Source organism: Emydura macquarii, unplaced genomic scaffold, assembly GCF_026122565.2.
Source record: "Emydura macquarii macquarii isolate MOO-44397 ecotype Brisbane River unplaced genomic scaffold, CSIRO-AGI_Emac_v2 contig_2897, whole genome shotgun sequence".
Taxonomy (NCBI): domain Eukaryota; kingdom Metazoa; phylum Chordata; order Testudines; family Chelidae; genus Emydura; species Emydura macquarii.
Genome location: NW_027133034.1, coordinates 34,240,897 through 34,266,567, shown reverse-complemented (window position 1 = coordinate 34,266,567; position 25,671 = coordinate 34,240,897). Strand labels below are relative to the sequence as shown.

At 40.3% G+C, this 25,671-nt stretch overlaps 1 long non-coding RNA gene across 1 annotated transcript in view; it reads left to right on the top strand.

Annotated features, from left to right (window-relative positions):
- The window catches only part of LOC137167163 (uncharacterized), a 63,889-nt gene that overhangs the window by 11,268 nt on the left and 26,950 nt on the right, over window positions 1-25,671 (top strand). Inside the window, exon 2 of the long non-coding RNA XR_010924031.1 lies at window positions 24,984-25,192. This is a non-coding gene — a long non-coding RNA (uncharacterized lncRNA). The remainder of the gene's footprint in view (window positions 1-24,983; window positions 25,193-25,671) is intronic.

Sequence of the window (25,671 nt, the reverse complement as noted above, 5' to 3'; positions counted from 1 at the left end):
CTATTCTCCCTTGGTAAAATGGGGACAATAACAATTCCCTGTCTCACAGGAGTGTTGATGTACATTACTTAATTTATTTTTACAGCTGCTCATATGTTACAGTACTGGGAATAATATAAGTATCTAAATTGATAGTGTATGTGTATAACTTCTTGGTGTTCATTACAGATTTTATCATATGGACTTTAAGGTTAGAGGGCGATTTTTTTCTATAGAACTGCAGAGAACAAATTTGAATCTGAAGTTTTACATCCAGATTTTTGGGTTTACCTGATCTCTGCTATTACACAGTGATAATGTGACTAGAAAAAAATTATGAAACCAGATACTGAGGTATAACAGAGAGTTAAATAGTATTATAGTAACTTAGTTCTCTCACAATTACAGCTGTTCTTGGTTTTAATTAGCATTCCAGCAGATCCACTGGTATATTCTTTTTTTTTTTTAATTTAATTACTTCTGCCATTTCATCTGTCATATTCTTACCTTTTTAATAAGGGAATGGAAATACATATTGTTTCCTTGGCAGCAAAGAACAAAGCATCTTCTCCTATGGAGAGATTCTATTCTAATGTAATCTTTTAAAAAAAATAGATTTAATAATAATAGATACACACTAGGAAAACAATCCTCTGAAATAATTATAACCATTTTTCTGTATTCAGTTTTATGGATACAGCATCATTTTCTATTGTGTTGGGTAGTGTTTGAAAAATGGAAACCTTTGTATTCAACGTAACCTAGAGCCAGACTTATGATCCAGCCATCTTTGACCTGTTTCATTTGTGCTCTGCTGATGGAATCATTTGCTTGTCCAACTTTAATGTTACAATAGTATTTCCTTTTTTATTGTTGCCTTCTGTGGAATTTGGAGAAGTGGGTGTTCTCATATGCAATACTTAAAGGCTTGAAACCATGAAGTGTCCATAAGTCCAGTGTCTAAAACAGAAAGTCGTCTTGTCCTTGATCAAAAGATAAGGGGTAAGTATCAGGGCACTGAAGATGATACAGAAGCTGAATGTTACTTGAGTTGTATTTGACAATTATTCATTGATCAAATGGCAGCCTAATAGGAACTGTTTGCATTTTTTCTCTACAGGAATGTCACAGGCTAATTAGCCAAATGAGTTTGTAAATTGATGCTTCACAACAAAAAGAGAAGAAATGCTGTGCCTGATTTTTCAAAGCAGGCCTCCTTTTCAAATGCAGTTGTGCCTCTGCAATCATGTCCTTATGACTTATTCTTGTTGTTTCCTGGTAATTCATTGTGTGTGCAAATACATGGGAATTCAAAATCACACCTATGAAACTGGAGGTCCAATTTGAAAGTCAGTTCCAAATACATTAACACACACCTAAACAACCTGATATAGAACCAAAAAATTGGTAAACGTTTCCCTCCATTATCTAAAAATGATTGATCTCTTTGTAGCTAGCACTTGATATTTTTTCCTGGAACTCATCCTCATTTCCTGTCTACATTGTCGATCCCCTTTCCTAGATTCTACTACAGGGCTTTGTATGTAAATGTTCAATGCTGCCTCAGGTTTCAACTGATTGGAAATTACTGCATCTGTGATTGTCAGTGTTACAACTGGTTCCACTTGGAACCATGCTCTCTAATCCTAACAGTTACCTTTTCACTTCAGGTGAGGGGCAAAAGAAAAAATATTTTTTACTTGTATTTTAGTAGACTAATCCCAATTGTGTCTGATTGTGCTAAATATTGTACAAACAAACAAGAAGGCATAATCTTCAAATTTAGAGAGATGAAAATACCTTCATAGTCACCTCCACATAATACTTATAAACAATAGGGCAGCTGTCTCTTGATATCTTTTTGAGAATCTGGCCCATTATATTATCAGTTTGTGACAATAGACGAGAGCCTTCATTCAGATCCCTTTCCTAAAACACAGGGAGGAATTGGGATTTGTGTTCTTGTTTGTCAAACACTCTTTTTTCTTCCCAAACTGAACATCAAAAGGGTCCTTCTTCCATCAGGAGAGCATAACTTCCTACTGATATGGGAAGAGGTGAAGGTGTGTTATGTGGCATCTATGATTTTGATAAAAAAAGAGAAGTGTCAGAAATGGGAAATATCAAAGAAATCAGAACTAAGTGAACACTTACTACTCAGCACCTGATATTATACAAAGCAGAGAAACGTATGGCCAAATGAAATGAATCTAAAGCAGCTTGCAAATTATTTATTTGCATTTTTAAAAAAAAATAATTTCTAGCTCTGACATCTTTCAGGGACTCATAAATACAGATAACACAAATAAAAGTTAGCTAATTGTGCCTGAATTCTTTTTGCCTTGCTGGGAAATATAAGTCAGTGCTTGTTCTGATTTTCAAAATGCACAATTCAGTTCCTTTCCAATGTATTGAATTCATCTGTCTCCTTTCATTAACATGAGCACGCACACACAAACACTTCCAAAAGCTTTATGCTTTAAGTAAAAGTTGTAAATGTTGATGTTCATCAGTATGTGACCAATGTAATGCTTGTCTTCTGTTATGTCCAATGCACTTGTTTCAGATGAACTATCTACAGCTCAGATATTCATAGATGAAGCGGGGCAGGAATATTGACAGGGCTATTATATCAGTGGTGTAACAACTGAACTGTGATGTCAAAGGATTTCTTGTCAGGTAGATGCATGTGCTTTGAAAGGCAAAAGCTGAAGTTTTAAATGCACTTCTGTCATCTGAGCATTTCCGTTTAACTTAGAATTTCCCTTGTTAATGTGAGGTAACAAATAAGCAGCCTATTGCTAATAATGAATGTCATTCCTCAAGAGCTTCCCATGGTCGCAATGGGGCCAATTTCCTTCCCTCCCTGAAAAATTATGCATTTAAGTCCCACTAGAGACTGAACAGTGAAATATCTTCAGCAATATGCCTAAAGTCAGTAGGTAGGGTTGTGTGTGTTGGTTTTTGTTTTAAGATGCTATTGGAATTCAAGGTCATGCTTGAGAAACAGAATCACTCATGAATAGCCAAGAAATATATTAGCACTTGGCTGCTCCTTTTGTGGGCTCTGATCTTGCTTTACTCTTGTTTCCCTCAGACCCCTTCTCTGTAGCTATTTGATACACACTAATTCTTATTGTGTTTGGGCCTGAACCTGCAGTTCTTACTCAGGAAAGAAGCTCCCCATTGGGTTTAGTAAACACTGGCCCTAAGTAAACACGTATGAAATGAGTGAAAGATGGTGATGAAATAAAAGAGAAGAGGAGGAGCGGCAGGCAGGGGAGATGCATGGATAAATGGGAAAGAGAAACAGAACTGTAGTGTGTGAGGGGGAAGGGGTATGAGTTTTAAAATATACATATTTTAAACAACCCATTTCCCAGAGGCATTTTTAACCTTTAAGGTATGTGTTTTTGTTTTTCTGTTTTTGTGTGTGGGTTTTTTGGGAGCGGGATGCTTTTATATTAAAAAAAAAAAAGAGAGAGAGAGAGAATTTGAGGGCTGGCCCAGTGGCCATGTTCATACACCCACTATTATGCAATTTGATGTTGGATTTGAATTCCAGACTTGGTCACTCCCTTCCTACACCATTGGGAGTTAGAAGCAGTATGCAGAAAGGCCTGGTTCATGGTTGTCCTGCAATTTATTTGTGCTGGCTATGCAGCCATGTATCATTACAGTATCTAATGTAGTCTTTTGTGCACTTCCTGCCATCAACCTCCAATTTGATTTCTGTGTCACTCAAAACAATCTATCCAGACTAAAAAGGTCATCTGCTGCTATTAGGAACATGCATAGGTAATAGAATCTGTTTCCATAGCAATGAAAACATACTGTGTAAGCTCTTGGAAAAGCTCTTTTCTTGTTGTTTTCTCTATATGTTTAGCTGCTAAATGAAAGATAAGTCAAAGTTTATTATTTTTTGGAGCTGCATTAAATTTAGTAGTAGAAAAGGATATTTTAAAAAGAAGCAAACCAAAAAACAGTCTATTAAATCGGTTAGAAAACCCTATCAATTTACTTCTGTATTTTGGCTTCTTATCTTGCCACCTTATCCTACAGTGACCAGATGTCCTGATTTTTTTTTTTTTAATTATTTTTTTTAAAATAGGGATATAGCGATATTCGGGGCTTTGTCTTATATAACCTCCCTCCCCACCCCCATCCTGATTTTTCACACTTGCTATCTGGTCACCCTATCTTAGCCCCAAATTAAACAAACTATGATGGTGCTTGTTTTATATGGCTTTCAACAGTACATAATACACATCAAATCAGCCAATACCAGACGTTCCCAAATAAAAAACTTCCTAAATTAAAGTGATTTTTAAAATAGGCTTACAAAATAACTTCATTAAAGTACCTAGAAGAAGCTTTTTACACACACTCTCTTCAGTTTCCTAACCTGTTGGATGAGGCATGCATTTGAAGCATTTCTGCCAATCTGTGTTTGTTCTCTCTCCTGTTTATAACAGATGGGATAACAGTCAGTGGCATTACGTGCTGTGACAAACTTTTTTTATACCTGCAACTAAAGTGGTGGAAAATATCTGGGACACGGACTGTTGCCAATAAACACAGATGCTAAAAGTTAGGTTCATAAAAGAAATGTGATAAAGACCAAGAATAAGCCTGGTGTATTAATACCTGCTCAACCATTTTAAATGTTTCCTTTTTATTTTCATTAGTTAGATTGAGGATGTGATATACCTTGACTTTAGCAAAGCTTTTGATACTGTCTCTCACAGTATTCTTATCAGCAAGTTAAAGAAGTATGGGTTGGATGAATGGACTATAAAATGAATAGAGAACTGGCTAGAGCATAGGGCTCAACGAGTAGTGATCAATGGCTCCATGTCTAGCTGGCAACCGGTCACAAGCAGAGTTCCCCAGGGGTCGGTCCTGGGGCCAGTTTTGTTCAACATCTTCATTAATGATCTGGAGGATGGGGTAGATTGCACCCTCAGCAAGTTTGCGGATGACACTAAGCTGGGGGGAGTGGTAGATACCCTGGAAGGTAGGGATAGGATACAGAAGGACCTAAACAAACTGGAGGATTGGGCCAAAAGAAATCTAATGAGGTTCAACAAGGACAAGTGCAGAGTCCTCCACTTAGGAAGGAAGAATCCCATGCACAGCTATAGACTGGGGACCGACCAGCTAGGCAGCAGTTCTGCAGAAAAGGACCTGGGGGTAACAGTGGATAAAAAGTTGGATATGAGTCAGCAGTGTACCCTAGTTGTCAAGAAGGCTAATAGCATACTGGGCTGCATTAGTAGGAGCATTGCTAGCAGATCAAGGGAAGTGATCATTCCCCTCTATTCGGCATTGGTGAGGCTGCATTTGGAGTATTGTGTCCAGTTTTGGGCCCCCCACTACAAAAAGGATGTAGACAAGTTGGAGAGAGTACAGCGGAGGGCAACAAAAATGATTAGGGGGCTGGAGCACAGGACTTATGAGGAGAGGCTAAGGGAACTGGGCTTGTTTAGTCTGCAAAAGAGAAGAATGAGGGGGATTTGATAGCAGCCTTTAAGTACCTGAAAGGGGGTTCCAGGGAGGATGGGGCTAGGCTGTTCTCGGTGGTGGCAGATGACAGAACAAGGAACAACGGTTTCAAGTTGCAGTTGGGGAGGTCTAGGTTGGACATTAGGAAAACGTTTTTCACTAGGAGGGTGGTGAAGCACTGGAATGGGTTACCTAGGAAGGTTGTGGAATCTCCATCTTTAGAGGTTTTTAAGCTGAGGCTTGACAAAGCCCTGGCTGGGATGATATAGCTGAGGTTAGTCCTGCTTTGAGCAGGGGGTTGGACTAGATGACCTCCTGAGGTCCCTTCCAACTCTAATATTCTATGATTCTTTATTTTTGCTTAAATATATTTTAGAATGAGGAAATATCTTTGAATGAACAGCAGTGAATGTAGTTTGAAGGATTATGGTCTGACTCATTGCACTACTGAGGTTAAGAGTCACACATCAGTTTGCAAAGCATTTATATTTTGGAGCATAAAATAACGAGGTGCACTAGAACTCACAAAATAATTTCTTTATAAAAATGTTGAGCACAGACTTCCCAGTTCCTTCACAACTGTTCACAGGCCCAGAATTCTTTGGTCCAGGACTAGATTAAGGCACAGGAAATATAAACTATACATAAGGCCTTGGCTCTTGGAATCATGTGATGACAGCAGAATTTCAGCTTTCATTTAAAAACAAACACAATAACCCCATAAGTTTTTTTTTTTTTTTAAAGGTTGTGAAGACAAGCTAGAAAATGTGATCCAAGTATAATAATTGTAGTGACACTTACCTGAGTACTGATAAAGTCTGAAACCATAGTTCGCAGGGAGCTGAACTGCCTTATCCATCTCTGGTCTTAACACCACGATCCAATGCTCTGGGGCTCTGCCAATAGCACACGAGAGGATTGTAGACAATAAAAGTGCAGTAGACCTGGCCCACCCAACCATCTAGGCTTCTGGGATAAATACAAGGGTGGCACCTTTGTTGTCATCCCTTTTATTCCTGAGGAGACTGGAATTTATTGCTATTACCATTCCAATTACTAAAGTAGCTTAGTCTAGTGCATTCTTATTAAATTGGAGTTGCAAACATTTTTTAAAAACTGAAATATTCTCTCTACAGCTGGACATGCAGGTGTTTTGAAGCCTGTGTGAGCTATATTGACTATACATGTTACCCTTACATTTGTCATACATTTCTTTTTTTTTTTTATTTCCCCCCTCCCCCCCTTTCATAAAAGAACGTGCTGTATATAAGAATCTTAGATCAGAAGCTTTCTTGGACAGGAACTGTTTTTGCCTTCTGTGTTTGTACAGCACTTAACACAATAGGGTCCTGCTCCATGACTTGTGCTCCTAGGCACTACTGAAACCAAATAATAAAGAGTCAGATGACCTTCAAATATTTCTGGCTTCTGTCAGTTTGTATCTCAGTTTTAGGATTATACAAGTACAAAGATAGGTTTGGTCTATGTCTTTGGGGGGGGGGGAGAGAAGAAAGAGAAGGGTCATAAGCTATACGTTAAGTAAGAAAATGTATGTGACAGCTACTCCCATAAGCAGCATTTTTTTAAAGGTAGGGTCCATTTCATTTTTCACTAAGGCACTTAAGGTGGTTTATCTGATCATGGGAAAAACAAATGAGATATTCTACTTTTTCTTTAATTAGCAATAGGCCTAAGTTGGTAGTTCATGCACAAAGTAATATTCTAATGAATTCCGCAATGAAGCATTTCCTTCTACAGAGGGTACTGTGCTTCGCTTGTATTTCTGGGGTGCAAAATAATGGGGACCAGGCTTCTTCAGTGTCTACATGTCTCCCTCTACTGAAGGGTGTGATTCTTTTGGCATTTCTTCATGGGCATCCATGGTTTTCAGCAACATATTGTGCAGAAGAGCTCTGTGTCAGAGTGTGATGCTAATTGTGTGTAATGTGCCTTCGAACATGCTTTGTTGCATTATTGAAATATGTCAGTAGTTTTTTAATATGCAGTTAGATAATTTGAAATGTGTCTCGTGAAATGTAAAAGGAGATTTGTGTTGAGAGACCAGCTGCTAACCATGTTCAAATGATTATTCTCCTGTTGATTTTTATGAGAAATTAACTTACCAGAAATGAGGAATTCCATCAGAACAAGATGAGGAAATAACATGCTTCTTTTAAGCAGATATTTTGCCATGGAGGCTCTTGAAATTAGTATGTGACAGCAAGGCCAAATTTATTTGTCATTGTTAAAGTGTGTCATTTGAGAGTAACTAAATCATAGCTTTTGGGTCTGGTAGAATATGCAAGGGTCTTTTTCTGCTCTGATTCTAAAACACTGTCTTCACCATCTTATAATTTAAATCACTCTTTGGCACTTTAGCATAAAGAGGTGTTTATAGGTACTCTGGATTGGTCACTGATTCTATGACACTCCATTGTACCTCGGTTTCCTCATCTGTCAGATGTAGTACTCATTTGCCAACATCACAGGTGCGATGTGATGTTGGCAAACATACTACATGTTTATAAATACTCTGGGTTCCTCTGCTTGAAGGCAATACTTATGGAGTCTCCCGTTGACGTAGACGGATGAGTTGTATCCGCAACCCTTTGTGACTAAGTTTATTTATGTGTGCATTTGTATGAAATAAGTCCAATCCGTGATCCGCAGATGCGACCACGGATGCTGCAGGTAACCTGCAGCTGATGGCGTTACTGATATAGCCTTTCTCTCTTTTTCTCCCTTATACTTGCTTGCTTGAAGGCAATATATTGAAATTCAAAATATACATTTATAACTCTGTTTTGGCCATTGGATATGATGAATCAGATGCCCTTCTACATGAAATAATGTGAATAGAAGGAAGATTGGCGTTGGATGACCAGAGTGAAAAGCCAAGGACAAATGCTGCGTAACTGGCAAAAGCAGCCACAGCAGTATGGGCAGGGGCTGCAGTATGACATTTCCCCCTAAGCACAGCTAGCTTGGGAAGGGATAAATTCCAACCAGGTTCATCTCATAAACATAAACATTATTTTAAATTCAGAAAGTCCCAATCACCACCATCATGGTCATCCTCTGCCTTCAGCTCCTGTAGCTGCAGTGTATGAAACAAATACGCTAGTTCATAAAAGCCCTGGGTATTTGTAGCTTTGGTTAATGTAAGCATTCCCACCTTTATTACTGTAAAGAGCCAGCGTCCCCCTCAATTCCCTCTTTGGCTGACACTGGGAAATATATAGCTGCAGATTCAAAAAAGATAATGGATTTCCTAACAAATCGGAGGGAAAAGTCAAAGCAAGCAGTGATGTGGGTGCTTCTGCTCCAGTAGTGGAACAGATTCTCAGTATGAAAGTTTTTTAAATAATTTGAATGGTGGCCTGATTTCCAATTAAGAGAAATTTTGTTGGAGAGACACAAAACAAGACTGAAGCCCAAGTAATAGGAGAATAACCTATATTTGACACTGTCATTTTGTGCTTGTAATTTAGGTAAGCTGAAGTTCTTAAGACATCACGCTTGTTTCAATGAATTCTATTAGTGCTTGTGAGAGCATATGTAATGGAATTTCCCACTTTTATCTTAGTAACAACAGAAAATTAAACTCAGTTGTACTGAGGGAAGGCCCAATAGATCTATAGTACTAGTGTAAAGTCGTCTTCAAAATCCATTAAAAAAAAAAAAAAAAAGATTCTGTTGGCAGGGACCTTGGGCTGAAATGCTAGCAGGGTATGGATTGGATGACACTCGGCACTACATCGCCTTTCTGTCAAAGTTAATCAGCTCTCCCAGCTATGTTCTTCTGGAACTGTCAACTAGTAGGGGCAGCACTGGTTAAATAGACTGACCTGGAACAGGGAGCTCTCACTGCCCCAGCTAAAAAGAGAGGGAAGGTCTACAGAAGCATCGTTTACTGAAGACAGGGAGAGTCTCCCTTCCTCCCCCCACTTTACTATGAGTTTATTTTATGAGTGTAGATGGGCCATAGATCTGGTTGTGCTCCCCCTGTCAGAGGTTCACCAGATTGTGTAGGGATTGAGCCACTCCAGTTTCTTCACCACTCCAGAGCACTCTCTGGGTTGAGGTCAGTCTATTTGGCCCATCCAGAGTCTTCTGCCCCAGTGCATGGCTTCTGTTTTGAAACATGGAGCCTTTTCCCTAGATCCTTATTTCCTCTGACTTCAGCCAGTTCATCCCCTTCCTCTCTTGCCGAAATGTCCTGTATATCTTGACCCGAGATCCCCTATATGGCTCTGAGTCTGTTTGTATATCTCTCTACCAACACCGAGGCTTCTTTTTGCTGTGTTTGGTAACTTTCCACTCTCCCATTGCTAGCCCACTGCAGAGGTAAGATGGAGAGAACTGGTTTCCCTTAGGATGCAGTTACTCTTTTGTTTTCCCTGGGTAAAACCTATTTATATGCTGATAGTCCTTTAACAATTGGCTATTGTTCCCAATCTGGCAGAGATTTGGCAGAATCCTGCCATCTGATGGTGGGATACACATACAGAGGAGCATTTGTGGTGTGTTTTTCATAGTAACAATTTCATAACCTTCATAATATCATCTAGGATTCATAAATTGTACAAACAGATTCTCAAATCAACACTTGGGACTCCGCTTTTATTGGAGCTGGACCTATATTATGAGACTCACTATCAGCAAAAAATAAGAATGATGACTCTCACCTCAATGAATTCAGAATGTAATGCAAATCTCTTTGACTTTGCTTTCCACTCCCCACACAATAAACAAATCAAACTATTTCTCCTAAAGGCAGGGAAGGAAGAAAAAGATTTCTTATTTTTATTTGAAATCTCTGGGAGATGTTCAGATATTATGGTGATAGGACCCTATAAGTACTTAAAGCAACAGAAGAATTTCACCTGTCTCTGGACCACTGAGTGGGGATCATCTCTTAGGATTTAGTGGATTTATCCCATGTCACAGATCAGGGCAACTGTATTTGTATTCCCCCTCCATGGTCCCTTGAGGACTCCCATTTGAAGTTCCCAGCTCCTCAGCCATCACTACTCTTGGGTAGAGCCCCATATCTCTCTCCCTCATGACTGGGGTTTTTCCAAGCTGCACGCACTGCTAGTTTAGCTTGTTGGGAATATCTAAACAGGCCAGCATTTGAACTTTGCTTTCTCTCCAGTGGCTATGACCAGTATAATGGCCTGCAGTTGTAATATACCACACAGCTCTTTATAAGCAAGCACATTTATTCTTAAGGTGACAGCATTAGGGGGGGAAAAACATTAAAAATAAAAGAAGAACCTACACACATGCTAAAAGAACTTATCAGAAGTCACCCGAAATTCAATCTCAGGCTCTGGTAGCTGTCATTCCTTCAAAACCCACAAATGGGTTTTCCTTATGGTTACAAGTTCATACGTGTCTCAGATTCAGAACCAGAAGAACAAAGAATAGTTCAGTCTTTCCTTTATATAGCTCCAGCCTTTGATCTTGTTCTCAGGTGAGCAGAAAATGCTGGCTTACACCTTGGGGCATAGCTTTGAAAAACTGGGGTTTGGCATAACTGCATTCATCTCCCGCGAGCCATTCCCCAGGAAAACCACTTAATGCTTTCTGTTCCAAAAGTCTATTATTGTCTAGCATATTGTTTACTATAATCCTTTTGAACCTGCAGGTCTCACATCTGTTGCATCCTCCCATCCCCGCTTGAGAAATTACATACAATCCTGACTCAGAATAATACATAAACCATTCATTTAATGCAATGGACCCCAAAGATATTTCATTCAATAAAATATCCCAATGATATTGCAGGAAATTGTCATATCGGACACATCCCACATTATCAATTCCCTGCATTTGCAGGGAAGAACCTGTCTTCCATCTTCAGTTTAATTGTTCCTACCAGTGAAATTACCAAAAGCCAATTTGTTTTGATTTATTCATATGCAACAGAGATGGATGAAAAGGGTCTTAAATTTTTGTTCTTTATATCCGACCATCTTGAAAATTAGCTTATTTCAAATTTCAGCTGAAAATGACTATTTTCTTGCTTATACCTTTCTCTTTCTCCCTCTGCTACTATTTAAGTCCGAAGGTTTTAGAGAGAGAAGATGCACAAAAAATGCTTTACAGAATAAAGTTGTATTGTTGTGGTCACCATGTGGGAAAGACAGAAGAAAATATTGTTCTTTTCCTCCTTTTATTCTTAACTCTTGCAGGTGGGCCACATTTTTCCATGTATGTACAGATTAATTGGGAAATAAATATGACTACAAAGGCATCTCCTCTGTTGTCCAAAAGTTTCCTAATTAAACATGGAACCATGAGACATTAATCTGGTTTACGTTTCATTAAAAACCTAAATCTCAGGCCAGGTTCACTGAAGTTTATGAATTTTCTGCAAGCCAGGGCCGACTTTTGATCAAATCTGGATGGTGATTTTTCACACCACTGCTGGAAAAAAAGATGATCTTTGGGCCTTTTCATCTGAATTTCATTTGAAGTTATGTGTAATTGAAGGGGGAGGAGGAGAAGATAAAGGTGGGGAGAACTGTGTGTACAAACCCACATGAAGTGAAACTGAAAAAATGTTGTGTTGTGAGTATATGCACTATGTCATAAAGAGAGAATCAGAGCTGCTCAAGTGACTATCCTAGTCCTCTGGAATGAAGAAATTTGTCTTGAGTTCAGATGGTACAGGCCTGAGTTTTCAAAGCTGGCATATCTGATTTCTTTGATCCTTACAGGCACTATGAAATTCTTAGTGACCACGTGTGATGTTCTGAAGGGATGGGACTAGAACCTTTCAGTAGATTGGGGCATGGGTGGTTGTGCCTAGTGGTTGGAACTGGAGTCAGCCGCAAGAGCCAAGTTTCAGAGCAGATATCAGGATCAGAACTGGATTACCTGGACTTAGAGCCAGGTCTGGAACAAGGCAGAAGCAAGGCTGGGAACAAGTGGGTGCAGGAGCTATTGCAGCTGAGGATGAATACGTTGAGCAGCCACTGAGCAGCTGCTGCTGCTTGGCTTAACAGTGCACCCATCTACTGATTCTTCCAATTAAACGGGGTGGAGATCCATCCGGAGTCTAGCTGATGCGGCCCAGCTATGCTCACTAGGCTGTCAGGAGACTAAGGAGGCATAGCTGACTTTGACCCCAGCTTTTGCATTGAAAGCCTGGCTTTTGATCTCTGGTTTTGGTACTTTGACTCTGGCTACAACCCTGACTTTGCCCCTGGAAACCTGACTCTGTTCCTGCCCTTTGTCATCAATACTAGGACCCTGACCCCAAACTCAAGTTACCACTTTCAAACTCCAGCCAAAATTCTAGTTTCGGCCCCTGAATGTTCATGCCCTGGTTGACACCATAGCGCATACTATAGTGACAAGTGCAAAGTTTCCAAGGTCCATGGAACTATCACAGTGAGAACTGCTGTAAACTCAAACCATTGACTATATATTAGTGCTGCGTGAATAACTAATTTTCAATTCACTGACGAATTCAAGATGACATAGTAATAAAAAAATGTTTTGGGTGATAATGAAAATGTTCAAGATTTTTGCCACATTGAAAAGAAAATTGTTTAGTGTTGAATGGAACATTTCATTAAATCCAAAATTAAACATCTAATTTCAATTTTGGCCATTTTTAAAAGTGTGTGTGTGTGTGTGTGTGTGTGTGTGTGTGTGTGTGTGTGTGTGTGTGTGTGTGTGTGTGTGTGTGTGTGTGTGTGTGTGGGTGTGTGTGAATAAAAAGGAAGGTAATTTCAAACCAAAGATTCGTTTTGAACCAAATTAGTTTAAAAATGAAACATTGAAATGAACTATTTTGAGTTCTGGGGGGAATTTTTTGTTTATTTTGGTGTGGACAATTTGATGACATGTTTTGCATTGCCAAATCTGCTTCCCCCCCCCCCTTTTTTTGCTCTGAAATAAAGTTCTGACTGAAAACTTTTACCCAGCACTAGACTGGGATATATCTCTAGTGCAAAACTGGACTTTCTAGATGGTGTACTTCACTCTTCTCTAACAAGTTATCTTTTACTACCTTCTCCTGTCGCTGCTGCACTATTGAATTTCTTGAGTTACACCCCCCTCTGTCCATGTTCCAAAGACTGAAAACTCAATCAATTTCTGCTTTCTTTAGCAAATGTCCTTGAGTGCAGACATCACAATAACTTCTCTAGTGTTCTCTGGACTGCAAAGGAACCAATAAATATAATCCTTTTACATTTTTGTGGAGCTAAGTGCTAACACATTGCTCTTGATTTCTTCATTTAGTAGTTTGAGGAACAGCGATGTCATGACCCTACTGGCTTCCTGAATTTTTTAATCCATGCTTTTATTACAGACACACATACAGGGACAAAATGTGGCATTTATCCCCTGGCCTGAGGAAAGGATAATGCAGAGTTGCTGCTCTCCACAGGGAGCTCAGGAAGGGACAACATGCAAGGGAATTCTGAAGGATGGTGCAGTTTGTTCTTCCCAGAAAGCTTGTTAGATCCATGAGGCAATGGATCTGCCTGCTCCTTTCTCCCTTTTGGCTCATATGCAACCTGGGGCACAAGGAGGGAGCTTCCAGTTTAATAATTATACTCTGGCCCAAAGAAAATGTTTGTACTTCTGATGAGTAAATATCTAAATGTTCAGTGATATCACTTTGGATAAGCATCAAAACCTCTCCGATCTGGATATTAGACTGGAAATTTCAGTAGATAAGATCTACTATGAGACTTTCAGTATTTTCTGGTTTCCGCTAAATATTGCAAGTACAACTCTCTCAATGCTGGTCTGGTATTTTGGCTTCCAGTCTTGCATGAACCCTGCCCGCTCCTCCGCCCCACACCCCTCAAAGCAGGCTCATTGTTTAAAAACTTTTCTGAACCTCAAAAAGACTGGCATGTTTTTAGGGGTGTTATCCTTGTTCGTTTTTTTTTAACTGCTCCTGTGTAGACAGTTCTGTGTGGGAGGGGGTCTGTTTAATGTTCGAGGAATATAGCATCGGGCCCTACGTCAGGGACAAATAACAAAATGTATTTGAGAGACTCTTTTCTTGCCTTTAAATTGAAACTCCTTAAATATGGAAAAGAGCTAAAAGGTTGCATTGTATTCAATTCTTTGATAATATCTTTTAAGAACATTTTTAAACAAACAAAAAAAAAATGAAAACCCTTCAGCTATGGGAAAACAATTCTTTTTTTCCGCATGGCTGCTTTGAACTTGTTTGTGAATAAGCTTTGAAGCTCTGTTATAATCTTTGAAATGGTGTAAGCATTTTTCCGTGATTACAATTGTGTTGATTTTCATTTAAAGTATTGTTGCTTGTATGTCTGTTTTCTTGTTAGGGTTCTTGAGTGATTTATTTGAAAATCTTTTACTCACTTATTTTATTTGTATTCTAATTGATTTTGATAATGCCATCATCATGCTTAAAGATTTTGGCATTTCTCTTCCCGCATAAGTCTTTCAGCCCTACTAAAACATATAATTTTATCTTGTTCGCTGGAAACTTCATTTCTTGTGTTAATGAATACCACATCAGCTATGTGAAATTCAGGCAGTTTTAATTCTGGGTGTCTGCAATTTGTCTGTGTCTGTCTGTCTATCTCCCTCTCCCCACCCTCCCTCCTGCAGATCTCTCAGTTCCTTTTCTTAAGCTAAGACACATCCCCTAAATATTCTCAAAAATATGTCTCTCAGAATGACAGGGCTTTAGTCTAGCTTTCAAATCATATACAAAAGATCTTTCTGCTGCTTATGTTACTTTTGATAAGTTATTAGCATTGGAAGATTTTGAAAAGTGGCATGACTTTTTTTTCCCCCACTTCCAAACTATTTTTCATGTAAGTAGAAGATTGCAGCAGCCATTGTCTGTCACTTTTCTCTTCAACTTTCCATTCCTTTTCTTAACTGATCAGATGAAATTCTACAGAGTTCTATATGTAACCTACAATTACACAAAATATTGCCACCTGGTCCTGAAAGTATGTAATTTAAGTAAATGGCTCACTTGAATGTATCTCTGAACATTAGGGGGTTGTTTGCATGCCACTGGCATAAAGTATTATTTTTAGAGCTTATTTTTTCTGGTGACCACTAACTGCCCATAAAAATGATTGTTAGAAAACCAAGTTGTTCAGCTATGCATAGTGACATGATTTCAAACCGAACTGAGGAGGGGAGGGGGAAACACCTGCTGATGTGGACATAGAAACAATGACACACGGACACCATTATGTGGTAGAATGTGGATGCCACAACTTTATTTAAAATTGTTACCTAACCGGAGTAACCACTCTAAATATCCGGCAGGACCGTTCCCTCTCCCTTCTCCCATGCCACAGGTAGGTGAAATGGAACAGGATGAACTGAGGGAAGTCACGAACTATGCCAGACATAGAAGCATACTATACTGTGTGAGTGCCTGAGGCAAATGCCCAAGCAGCCCGCTGGCTTTAGGGCCCTCAGTCAGACCCTTCTTAATCTACCCAGCTGCACCATAAAGTGTCCCAATTTTGGCAGGTTATCTTTAGTGCCCCCCGCTCCCCTTGTCAACCAGGGTATTTCCTGGATGCCAGGTGGAAGGAGAAAGAGCAGCCTGCCAATTTTACTATATGGGAAAGAAAATCCCTTCCAGATCCCAAAACAGGCAGTCAGCTAAACCTCCAGCACCACAGGAAATGTAGCATACTAGTGTACAGGTGGGGCTGAAACAGGAAGCCCTCAGTGTCTCCTCATGCCTAGGAAGCTGCCTATACCCCTCACCAGACAGGAACCAGTTGTAGAGCCTTGCACCACCTCTCAATGGTGGCAGCAGCAGTGAATGGGACAAGTCCCAGCACCTGGCTGTTGCATATCTCCTTACTCCTGACCAGGTCAGGGAAAGGGTCCTGGGCCAGCAAATGTCAGTAAGTGGCAGTTGTATGGCTAGCCAGGAGCTTTAGAGAAACTGGAGGTAGAAAAGATTCCCCAGGATCCATATACAGAACTGCATGTGGAATGGATTGTGATTGCTGGATGTTACAGCTGGCTGCAAGTCTGTGTGGGACTTAATGGGGAGCAGCAGTGGCTGGATAGGGGCCCTAATGAGAGACAATATCTGAGCCTGGCTTTAACCCTGCAAGCGTCTATTTTCTTGAATAGCGACTGGATTAGAAAAGGCAACCAAGGCATCAGGCCTGAAGAGCCCTGGCTCTCAATAGGAATGCCCAGAGCCCCAAAAAATAACTGCTATTGCTTATGTGAACTTTAACTGTTTAAGCTTCTGTACCTAGGGCAGTGTTTCTTAACCAGGGGGTTTAGAGGGGTCGCAAGTGCAGATCTGGTATTGGGGGTGGCAAGAAAGGCAATTGCCTGGAGCCACGGGGCGCCATGAAACTAAGTTACATGCCTCAGCCCCGTGGGGGTGGGACTCAGGCTTCAGGGGTACAGTAGTTTGGAAAGGTTAAGAACCACTGATCTAGGGTATCTGCAACCTTTCTATTTCCTGCCAGCCCTAGCAAAATAACCTTTCCCTTAGCCATGTGTCTGAGGCCTAGCTGGCAAAGCACCTACAATGCTTGCCTCTGAGTTGCAGTATACCTGGTATGCTACTGGCATCCTAAGGGTCTGGTAGTTATTGAGGCTCCTCAGTACACAACTGCTTTGCTCAGGCAATACAGTGCAAAGAATCATGCAGCAGTACAAAATCTGGGCCTATATGTTTTAGAGGAAGGGAATAATGTCACATTTTTTTAAAAGAAACACCACCTGTCCGTGCATGTGTTGTGTGTTCTGTTGTTTACAAAGCAGTTGTCCTTCAAACAAGGGAGACAGAACTTCTGGCTGTCAGTTCCTCTTGTTCTTCCAACACAAGTGCTCTGTTCTTCCAAATTAACTTCACTTTTTTGCAAATTAAAGTAAATTCTTTGCATTGGGGGAGAAAGCTGGCAATTTGCTTTTGGGAGGAGGCAAGAAGAAAGGGAAGCAAATTGTCTTTATGATTGAGATAGGAAAACGCAACACAAGTTTGCTGTATTATGTATTAAGTATTTTAAAAGCCGTATATAGACCAGACTAACATTTGGAATTTCCATCCCATTGGAAATTCTGACATTTAACATCTGTTTTCATCTCAAATTGGGACAAAAAGTTTAAATTTTGAAACAGTTAGTGGAACAGACATTCTGAACAACTTCGATTTGGAAATGTCAAAATATTTTGTTTTGCTATTTTTGATCAAATAAAACATTTCAATGTTCAAAAAAATCAAAATGTTTCATTTTGGTTTATTGAACTGACTCAAAAGGCTTCATTTCAAGTTTAAAAAAAAATAAAATAAAAAAGCATTTTCCAATAGTGGTGCATTGCATGGGAATCCAAATGCCCCCATACTTTACTATGAACCAGGCTCCCTGGCTGGACTAAACTTTACATAACACACATAGTCATGTGACTCCCATAATAAACACAGTTTGGTCAGGAAAATCAGCATTGCATTATGGGAGATGTAGTCATCCAAACTTCCTGGCTTGTAGGAGAGAAGGGGGGCCTGAACTTCAATACCCATAAGGAATGCAGTAGGGTAATACAGTTGAATGGTTTTGTTGAATTGATTCAAAATGAAATATGCTGGGTCAGTTCAAAGAACTAAATGTTCTAATTCTGGCCAAATTGACCTGAAATGACACCTCATTTTGCTTTTAAAAAAAAAGAAAAGAAAAGAAAATTTCAGTATTGTGGCACATTCCCAAACACTCTCCTGTATGTGTAGTTTTGCAGAATGTCCAGTTCAGAGCCACAGGGTGTGAAGGCCAGGCAGCAATATACACACATTTCATAAGTGCATATACATTAGACTTGCCTTATGTACTGCTGCAGGCCTCATGCTTTTCAATTAACTTAAAAACAAGGAAGTATAGACTTTGGACATCACAATAGAATGTAACCCCTTGAAGCTAATGGGTTGCACAGGTATCACTCCAGGCATGTGAGGTAGCACAGAACATGGCTAGCAAAATCTGTTATTTGGAGTGATGCATTAGATGGAAAGAAACCAGAATTGCCTCTTGGAGCTGGATGTTTGTTTGCAGGAGTGCCAGAAAATAATGCTTTTATTTAGAAATTCAGCAAATTTGACTTGAAAATCAGTGAGACGCAATGCATATGTAAATCCATTGTACCACTTTTCAAAGTCACTTTCTGGGGCACAACCATGCTTTAACTATGAATTTGCCCGTTTTTAAATGTTTGGGGCTTGTTTTGTATTAGTAGACTCCCTTCTATATTTGCCTACAGACCAACACTGACAGCATCGCACTACAGTACACTACAGACTGCACTACCAAGAATTGACTAATGGTTTTGTCAAGTGTTCAAATCCTCTTCTAAGCTCAGTTTCTAGTTTCTAGCTGCATCTCCAGACCTTGGATATTCTCTTTCATCAATTCTATCAGGCAGCACTTCCTGCAAATGAGGGACCTTTCAAGTACCCTTTCCAGAATAATATACATTCCGCCGCCCCCCAGCGTCTACATCAAGTCATCTTTACTGTCTCTTTCATTCATCGGGTCACTACCACTGCTGCCTCTGTAGCTGTTATAGCCTTCCCTCCTAAGCTCCTGTTGAGAGAGCAAAAAAATTGTTATAAAATAATGCTGCTTAAGTAAAATCCAATGTAAACTTCCCTAGTTGTTTAAAATTAATGTATTAGTTCCTGAACTGAAGACAGACTTATTCATAGGCTAAAGGTACTTAACATCTGTGCACACATCCATATTCCGCTTCACATTATAGCCAGCTTTCACAGCCTGCAGCTTGCTTAGTTAAGGCCTCCATTGAGTTCCAGCCTAACCTTGCATGCATGTAATACGTCAGACTGCCTAGCTTCCATGATTTTTCAAAGTATGTTTTACTTACTTAATCAGGCACTTGGGAATCCATTTTCAAAATAGTTCTTTGACAGCAAAAGCACAAATCCTGTTATTTATTCACAAAATCAGTTTGCTACTCTCATCTACTGCTTTGAATGTTCCTCTCAGTCTTCCAGCTGGCAAAAGCAAAGTTGGAGGAGTGTTTTAATCCAGCAAAGAGAGAGCAAATTAGGCACATTCATGAAACAACCTTGCAAGGCAAGCTGGATAAGTAGAAACACATAGCAAAGCCAATATTCAGTCAGGCACAACAGAAACAAAAGAGCACAGGGAGTCAGAGTTCCCACTGAGATAGCTACCATATAGCCTCTGCATATAGCCATTAATTCACTATAAAAAAACTTTTTTTTTTTTTTTCAACACAACCAGAATGAAGCAGATCTAAAATCCATTTGTAAATTTGTCAGATCTAAGCGGAATCGATTTTTACACTCTTAAAATATGACAAAGCACAGAATCAGGATTCTTATGGAGGTGGTGTCAGAAGGATTAAATACAGTCAAGCACTCTCTAAATATAACTTATTTAAAATTTCACACCAATTAGCAGAAGTTTAAAAACCTCCGAGAAACCAATTTAAACACACTCTGAGATCACTTCTCAACTTGGCAAAACAGAACAAGGCACATGCCCAACCTAGAAAACTAGCCAGGGCTATAAGCCAAAGCTCTCACAGTTCAAGTCAGACTGCTATTATGCTGCAAACATTTCCAACACCTCACTGATCACAACGAATTTAAAGAGAGACAGCTGGACTCAAAACAAATACAGAAGCTGCATTTGTTGTTTATTAAGGGCCAGATGCTCCTCTCTCTTTCAGAGCACAGTTAGTGGCTGCACAGAAGGAAACGGTGGCATGCTGAATGTTCTTTCCTTCTACTGAGCCAATGACAGTCCCTCTGTGAAAATCACTCTACTGGAAATTGGGTGATGGAAAGCCCGATCAGCTGGAATAGTGAGTTGGGGGGATCAACTGTTAGAACTTGGCACAGTTCACACAGTCACTAATTGGTAGTAAATGGACCCAATCAGTTGGTCCCATGTGCTTGCAAGACAACTGACTCTGGGTAGAGTCTTGTCACCATTTCCAGATCTGGGGCCCTAAGGCACACTCATGAGCTCAGACCTCTTATCTGACACTTTTGCTTGGGTGGGATGAGGACACTGCTGCCCTGAAACCCCAAATCAGTTTTTGAGACTTTGACCCCCACCCCATTCACTTACACCTGATCCCTCACCTAGGCTGTGTGCTCTCTGGACTTCTAGTTTAACCCCTTTGAGGATAATGTGGTAGGAAAACAAGGAACACTGGCTTAGTCACGACATTTTTTAACCACAGAAAATGTACTCTTAAAAGCATTCAAGAGCTGCAGATTTTTGAAAACAACAAAAATTCTGATTCTCACTCTCCCCTTGTCTGATTTCACCCCTTCTGTGAATCCAGAGTTTGTCAGGCTGTAGACAGTCCCGCCTGCCCTTTTCTCTTCTGCAGCTCTTTCTTACATGTGGCAGTAATAGAACCTTGAGCTTAAGTAAGGCTTCTCTGCTGTGCTTAACTCAGCCCTGGTCTACACCACAGAATTACTTCGGTATAACTATGTTGCTCAGGGATATGAATAATACACACCCACGAGCAGTCTAAGTGCTGGTGTAGATAGTGCTATGTCTGCAGGAGAGCTTCTCCTGTCAACACAGCTACCACCTCCCACAGAGGTGGAGTTATTAAGCCAGCAGGAGAGCTCTCTCCCATCGGTTTAGAGCATCTTCACTGGAAGTGCCACAGCAGTGCAGCTGCATTGGTGCAGCTGTTTCACTGGAAGTTGGTAGTGTAGACCTGCCTTGAGAAACTCCTCTCACCTCGACCCAATGCCTTTGTCATGCCTGGCCCTACCCATGGGCTCTTATTTAGGAAAATAATTATTTCCTGTGTGTGGGCCGTCAGTTGAGAGACCATCAAAGTTGATGGCTCCAGATTACAACCTTGATGGCTTCTCAGTGATTATTCTTCTAAGAGATGTTGAACATTTTTCCTGAATAGAGAAACTGTCTATAATGGAGTACAATAGGTTGTCTTTGGGCATATCCAGGCATGTTACAGGCATATTACAAAATGGAGTTTCTAATCTGATATAGATTTATCCCACTGTCATATCAGCCATTCAAATCAGCATGTAACCTTGCAAAAGAGAGCTAAAGTCTTCAGTAAGATGATGGAATGGATAATGTTCCTTGTAGTAGCATTAATATCCTGATCACGGCATTAACTCCCTCAGAGAAGGAGTAGCAATACACCGTTGTAGTGAGCCTAGTCCATCTTCTGTATTTCTAAAATATCATGTATTACAAATGCTGAATTCCACCACCACTCCTGGTTTTTATGGCATCTTTACATCCCAACAGAGCTGTATAAAGGGGCAGGGGCCAGAATAGGACCCTAAGACTTGAAACTGGAAACAAATAGTGAGGGCAGGAGTATAACACCAGTGTGATGTGTTTTTCAGCAGTATGTCTTACTTAATAGGTGGGCAGCTATGGGTTGTTGGGGACTGTGCCTTTAAGGCTGAGCTTCCCAGACAGAGTCTGGGCAAGGTTCTATGAAGCTGCTGTTGCTTTGCATAGCCAGTTGGAACTGAGCTTTTGCAAGCACCTTAAGCGCTAAGGGTGGGAGCTACAAAGGTACTGAAGCACCTAAATCCCAGATTTAAGCACTTACATTCCAGTTTTGGCTCAACTGTGATTGACAAAACTCCTGTTCAACTGTGTAAGTGCCTAAAATCACTTGATGGCTTCATAAAATCACCTAATTTTTAAGGGTAAAAGTTCTCTCGGTTCCAATGTTCCTCCTGCCTCTGAGCATACACCCAGCATACATGCCTCACTCTAGCCATGGATGTCTATCTTCCATCTAAGCCCCAAGGCAATTCACAAACCGGGAAAGGAAGGTGTATGAATGTCTAGGTCGTGTACAGATTCTGATTTGGTAGGTGTGTTCAGAGGCTGCCGATCAGATTGGGGCCCTTTCAAAATTGAAGAGGAGAAGGAGGTGATAATGCCCACTTTATAACCAGGCTTGTCAGAATTAAATTTTTATTTTTGGTAACTTTAATGGATAATATGTTTATTTTTGAGCATTTCTTTTCTATTTTTCATAATTTAAATTTTCACAGTCACAGGAAATTATAGGGAGGTAGGAAATAGGGGGATCACAATTTATTTAATGACAGTAGATTTTGAGAATGAATGCTGTGAACATTAAAATTCAAATTGTCAACCTCACATGTCAAAATATACAAAGTAAATATACTTTCATCTAACTTTAAGCTCTCAAGCAGTATTTTCTTTGCCTATGTGTACATTTAAATGATTATTGATGGACAAATTTTGTTGGTTTGTGTGTACTGGGCAATTGATGTATTTTGACATTTACCAATAAAATCTAGACCTTCCTAGCCTACTTGTAATTTTCATTCCAGTGGTTAGAATGCTTCTCTGGAATGTTGGAGAACCAGGCTCAATTTTCCCTCTCTTCCACAGTGGGAGAGAGGATTCTCTGACCTCTCAGGAGAATGCACTAACTACTGAGTTGTGGGACATTCCCATGTGTGGCTCCCACAATCTCTCCTGTTGAAGCTGTTCCACTGTGGATAAATAATGTAAGAGTGATTACAGCAGGGGACTGGACATGGGATCTCCCACTTCCCAAGGGGAGCCCTAACCCCTGGGCTACAGAGTCACTCACTATATCTCTCTCTGTTCCAGTGATTATTTAAGTATTTATCCACTGTGGAACAGCTCCAACAGGAGAAGTTGAGGGAGCCCTACATCAGAATATCGCATACTCAGTGCTCAGAGCACTCTCCTGAAAGATGAGAGCCCCTGTTCAGAGCCTCCACCACCACGGCCTCTGGCTTTGTGTGGAGCAAGGTGGGCCTCTAACACAGTGCTGCAAGAAATGCCATAGGCACCTGTGACCCTTCCGTCCCCAGGGCAGCCACCTGAAAGTGACAAAGTCAGGGCAGGCTGCAAAAGGAGAGCAGATTCTCCCAACACTGAAGTCAGTGACACTGAAGTCAGACTTCCCAACCAGCCACAAACTGCTTCTGATTCCCCACATGGGTTATCAAGAAGCCAATATACACAGCCCCCTTTACTGCATTTCAGTCTCCGGCTCCCAATCAGCCACTAGGTCCAGTAAAGAGACCAGTTATTTAAAACTCTATGCTCTTTACCCAAAAGGTTTCTCCTGAGCCCAAAGGGTCAGCCACAGTAACAGATCAATATACATTTAGATCTTACCCAAAATACCACGCTGCCAGCCAATCCTTTAGTAAATAAAACTAAAGGTTTATTATAAAAAGAAAGAAACAAACTATAAGAGAAATGTTAAAGGATTAAAGCAATCAGATACATACAAATGATTTGAAAGTCCATATATATCAGGTTTCTAGTAGGATTGTGGAGTTTGCAGGCTTGTATAATCCCTCTGGTATACATCCAGTACCTGAATGGGTCTCAGTCCTTTGTTTCACAGCTTCAGTGTTCTGTTAGATTACAATAGTTGTGTTAAGATGCTTATGTACAGAGTCAGTTATATGGCCCCAGTAAGAGGGAATGTTTTAGGGTTTTGTGTGAAAAACATTTCTGCTTTTTCTTGGTTTTTTGTGTGTAAGACGTAAGGTAATTTGTTTTTTATTCAGAAATAAGGAAATTGTGATTACCAAAAAAAAAAAAAATTCAGTTATAGATGAGTTGATCCAGAGGTAGATAGGTGGCTAAAAGTTGAACAGGATTAAAGACAAAATGGATCCCAGGCATCTGCTTTTTATGTCCTCTGGCCCTTCCCATGCTGCTTGTGCAATTTCACAGGAACCGAAATGGAGTCCAGAGTCACATGAGCCAGTCCTGGTGACTCATATATCCCTGGCTTCTCCCCCTGGCCCCTTGTACCAGTGGATCTCTTAATGGGCCATTAAGCAGGCTATTGTTCTGCAGCCATCCTGTCTGGGGTGTGACCCAGACACATCACAATTTGAAATACAGATATATCAAACATATCCATAACTCGCGTTACACATATAATACATGAACATAAACATTATCTTACTTAGCACATTATAGCCTTTCTAACAGTACCTGACATGGCAGATCTCACATGAATTACTATGATTTTGACATTGATGTTAAATAATATAATAAATGTCCCCCCTTCCCCCCCAATCCAGCCAGCATGACACCCCCGGCACGTGATTGGTGTAGAAGGGAGTAATCAGAGCTCCTGAATACACCTCAAGGGCCCCCCTAATCCAACCAGCGTCACAGTACCTAAGTGGCTTGACTCCAGGCTGCTGGTTCCTGTTCATGGGTCACTAAGCATAGATATGTGCCTCCCTATAGCCTGGATTTAGGTGCCTATCTCTGAGAGATTGATTAGTATACAATCCTGTTGTTGGCATCTTCCACTGACTATCTTAAGTGGGGAGCCACTTACCATGCTAGCTTTTGTGAACTGCATTCTAAAGTGCCTATCTCTCCCATTTTTATAGGGAACCTAGGCACCTAACTCAGGCTTTGTAGATTGCAAGTTTGTTTCTGTGCTTTTTCTAGGCACCTAAATGTTGGCACTGTGACACTCAGCATTGCAAACAGATTGGGATTGGGATCTAGCACAGAAAACTCAGAGAGAAACTACTGGAAGACTCTGCATTAACCCTTGATAAAGCACTTGGAATTTGCCCAGCAGAGGCAGTCACTCTGTCCAGAATGAAGCGTGTGGAGAGTAGAGAGCAGTCTGTCACTTAGGCATGATAAAACAGGTAAACAGATAAAACTCAAAGCTTTTAGTGGTGATTGTATCCCATTAAACACATATGTAAACTAAATGGATGGGTAAATAACACTGGAAAAGAAACAATTGGTAATAGTGCTAGGGAAAAGCGCACCCATTATTGGGTTAAAAAAGGCATGTCAAGCCTTTGGTGTCATCTAGAGGGTGCCCTGATTAGAAAAGCAGGTGACCAAAACACAAGAAGAGGTTGAGGATGTCTCAAATTATGGAACAGAGATCATTGGGAAGCTGGCTGGGAGAGGGCAGGTGGTATGATGAGGTTGGTGCATACCATGCAAAAAATTTCTGATGGTGCCCCTGATATAGATAATGATGGTGGGGGACGGGACATCAGAAGAACATGAACAGAGACTCCAGCCAAGTTTGGAAAGATCCAGAGCCGCTGGGCCAAAGCTGAACAAACAAAAATGTAAATTCTGTGTAATGGAAATAACGTATCTTGGGGAG